Below are 3,950 nucleotides of genomic sequence, written 5' to 3'. Positions count from 1 at the left end.
ATAAGGAGTGGGGATAGAGGATAAGGGATATGGAACAGGAGATGGAGGATAGGGAATAAGGAATGGGATAGGGATGGGGAATGGGGATGGAGAACAGTGATGGGGGTAAGGAATGGGGATAGCGGATAAGGAGTGGGGATGGGGAATGGGGGATGTGGAACAGGATGGGGGATAGGGAATAGGGGATATGAAACGGGATGGGGAATGGGATAAGGGATAGAGAAAGGGAAATGGGGATGGAGAATGGTGATAGGGGATAAGGAATATGGGGTGGGGAATGGGGCATAGGAGACAGGGATAAGGAATAGGGGGTAGGGAGTGGGGTACAGGGGATAGGGGTTAAGGGGATGGGGCATAGGGGATAATGAGTGGGGTTAGAGAATGGAGATAAGGAATTGGAATGGGGGGTGGGGGTTAAGGAATAGGGGATGGGGAATGGGGGATAAGGAGTGGGGATGGGATGGAGAATGGTGATAGGGGTTAAGGAATAGGGGATAGAGAGTGAAGGATAGAGGGAATAGAGAATAAGGGATAGGAGACAGGGATAGGGAACAGGGGATGGGGAGTGGGGAATGGGATAGGAGTTAAGGGATAGTGAGTGGGGGATAGGAAATGGGAAATAGGGGATAAGGGATAAGGAATAGGGATGGGGGTTTGGGAGTGAGGGGATAGGAGATAAAGGATAGGGATAAGAAGTAGGGGATAGGGAATGGAGAACGGGGAGTAGGAGATGAGGAACAGGGGATAGAGGATAAGGAATGGGGGATAGGAGATAGGGAATGGTCTCCTGTGGAGATGTTCAAGTCCCATCTGGATGGCCGGTGTGCAGCCTGTTGTGGGGCACCTGCTGTAGCAGGGGGTTGGGCTCAATGATCTCTTGAGGTCTCTTCCAACCCTTGCAATTCTGTGAATAAGGGATGGGGGATAGGGAGTGTGGGATAAGGAATGGGGGGTGGGGGTCAGGGAATAAGGAGTAGGGGATAAGGAGTGAGGGGCAGGGGATGGGGAATGGGGGGATAGGGCTGCCACTGCATGCATGTGAATGATGGGCTGTGGGGGAATGCAGGGCCACGGGGGGCTGCCTGGAGGGAGGGCTGGTGCCCTGTGGGGGCTGGCAGCAAACCCACGGGTTCACAGAGCAGAGTGCGAGGAGGAAATGGCCGTGTGCTGAGGGTGAGGTCTGTAGGTGAGCGACTGCAGGAGCATCCGATCGGCTCCCAGCCGTTCCTCCGGGGCAGAGAGCGATGCTGGAGCCCCAGTGGAGGTGCTGGTGGTGGTTCTGTAGGGGCACCATCCCCACGTGTGTGTCTGTGTCTGTTCTGCTGCTGGAACGCTGCCCTGCTTCCAACAGGGGTGGGAAACAGGAAAGTGAATCTGAGGGTTGATGTTCGCTCAGGGTCTGCGGCGAGGCGCAGGTGGAGGCTGAGGTGCATCAGTGTGGCAAAGCAAACACGAAGCTTGGTGTTGGCTCGGCGAGGGCCCGACCTCGGGGTGTGTTGGTGCACAGAGGGTGCTGCAGGGCGGGCGTTGCTTTGGGTGCTGAGCTGGGCGTTCTGGAGGCTCGGGGTCAGTTCTTATGGCGGAGGACGGCCTGGCGCTGCCACGCTTCCTTAAAGCAGTTGTTTCAAAATAGGTTGGAGCTATAGGCTGATCTGGGTTAAGATGATCCCACTGGATCTAAAGATCACACTTCAGAAAAGAAATGGAAGATGCTCAAGAAACCTTTATATGTATATATATATATATGTATCTTTTCTTTTCCTGAAGCAACGCTTGCAAACCAACCAACCAACCAAAACCTCCCCAAGGCAGCAGGGGGGTGTTGCTCCCCCAGTAACAACAGGGTTTACAGCGTGGTTGGGGGGGGGTGAAGCTTTGTGGGGTTTGCTTTCAGTGGGTGCAGCTCTGCACATCGCCCACCTCGCGCTGTTGCGCTCTGTCTCCATTAAGGAGATCTGCTCGCGTGGATTTCTGCTGTCTTGGGGTGAGGTTGGAGGTCTTCCATGCGCTGATATCATGGAGAGGGCTTTCCCCACACCATTTGAGAAGGCTTTGGATATGGGAGGAGTTGCAGAAGCAGTGATGGTTTTTCTTCTCGATGGCAGCTGTTGGATCCTATCGCAGCGAGGAATCACACTGCTGTTCAGTGCTTCACCCAGCAACGAGAGGTTTTCATTTCAACGTGTTGCACGTTGCTCATCGTTGGCCTTCTTGTTTTATTACTGGGGTGGCGATGGGGGGAGAAAACACCATACAGAAATCGTCCTGGCATCGCTCAGCATTGAGCACTGGGGTAACGCTGGTTGGATTTACCTGGGGGGTCCCTGGGGGGCACTGGTGATGGATGGGGAGCCGTGCTGCTCCCACGTGTTGGCAGGAGGCGCGTTGAGTTCAGCTCCTTGCTTTGTGCTCTGCCATCCCAAAAGGGTTTTTCTGCCCTCATGCGATGCAGGAGGCGGCGCCGCTGGGAGCTGGTGACGTTTTTCTGTGATGCTCTGCGTTATTGATGGCCCACACAAAAGCAGGAGGCAGCTTTAAAAACCAAAACCAACCCCCCCCCCCCCCACAAAAAAAAAACCCCCAAAACCAACAAAAAACCCCACGTAATAACATTAAGGCAGGCAGTGATGGAGCAGCAGGAAGGCTCTGCATGCCGGCAGCCCGGCTCTGCAGCAGGTGAACACCGCTGAGGTTTGCTTCATGTTTTCACTATCAGAATGCTTTTCCTTTCCTCCCTTCTGGTCGCTGCGGTGAGAGGCGAGGAAGTCTTTCTCACCACAGCACACCTAACCACAGAATATTTCGGTTTCCAGTTCCTCCCCCCCTTCTCCTCTGTTTGCTTTCTGTTTGAGATGGAGCCGCCGCTGCTGCACGGTGTTTGTGATGTTAATTTCCAACAAAAAACCAACACACAACTCGGTCTGTTGGTGGAGATGGGGGAGAGTTCGCCTGTTTATTTTAAACACTCCGCTTCTATTTATAAGCTGGCTGCTTTTTATTTGGGCTTATTTATTTGTTTGCCTTCTTAGCCTGGTGCTGGGAGAGTGAGTAATTGGGGATGTGTTGGTGATCGGTGGCTGCAGTGGGTGAAACGTGCTTTGGTGCAGCCAGCTCTGCTTGGGCTGGGGTGAGAGCGAGGGCTGTGCTGGTATCTGTGTGCATTTGCAGCTGGAGATCCAAAGGGTGGCTTGCTTAATGAGGTGGCTGTTAATTGGGGGGCAGTTAAAGAAGCTGTCTCTTTGGATTTGGCATCCTGCATGGGATGGCTGCTTTTGGAAGGTGGATGTTGGTGCTGCCGCTGCTCCGTGCCTTTGGCTTCGTGCTCAGGCTGTGGGATGCAGCCCGTGCAGCACAGCCAGGTGTTTGTTACCTGTGTGTCCCTTCCCCCAAGCACACGGTGTCTGTGTGGGGTGGAACTCACTGGGCACTTCCCATAACACCCAGTGAGCAAAACAAGCTTGCATCAGGACTCACGGTGCTTCACCTGCTGACGTTTTTTTCCTTTCAACTTCCCAATGTCTTCTTATGTAAGCTGTTGGCTTTCCTGACTTCACCAGTGGGGACACAAACATGGGAGTGCTTGGAGCTGCCCTGCGGCTGCAGGAGGTGTGCAACCAGGGGCTGCAGCCACTGCTGCTGTGCTGCCCTCCCGTCTGCTCTGAGGACCTGGCACGAAAATGTGTGCAATAAGGAACCAGCAGGCTGCTGGGGAGCTGGGCAGAGCGCTGCTGTGAGCAACATCTGACTTTGTTCTCCCTGTCAGGCTCTGGTTTTAACTCTGTCTTATCCAAAGGCTGCAAGAGGTTTCTTGGGTGCTGGGGAGGCAGGATGCAGGCCCTGAATGCAAATCCCAGAGCGCAGCCCCAGAATTGCAGTCTCAGAGTACAGATTGCAAAACCCAGAGTACAATCCTGGAGTGCAGAATGCAATCGAAGAAGTGCAGTTTGCAG

General features: G+C 54.0%; 1 protein-coding gene across 1 annotated transcript in view; it reads left to right on the top strand.

Annotated features, from left to right (window-relative positions):
• The window catches only part of GNA11 (G protein subunit alpha 11), a 10,569-nt gene that overhangs the window by 788 nt on the left and 5,831 nt on the right, over positions 1–3,950 (top strand). The gene's annotated exons all lie outside the window — the stretch shown is intronic.

The sequence above is a fragment of the Centrocercus urophasianus genome, unplaced genomic scaffold (genome assembly GCF_019232065.1).
Source record: "Centrocercus urophasianus isolate 14NV4802_14NV808 unplaced genomic scaffold, USGS_Curo_1.0 seq_1014, whole genome shotgun sequence".
NCBI classification, from domain to species: domain Eukaryota; kingdom Metazoa; phylum Chordata; class Aves; order Galliformes; family Phasianidae; genus Centrocercus; species Centrocercus urophasianus.
The sequence above is the reverse complement of the archived record's forward strand: the minus strand, read 5'-3'. Positions and strand labels throughout refer to the sequence as shown.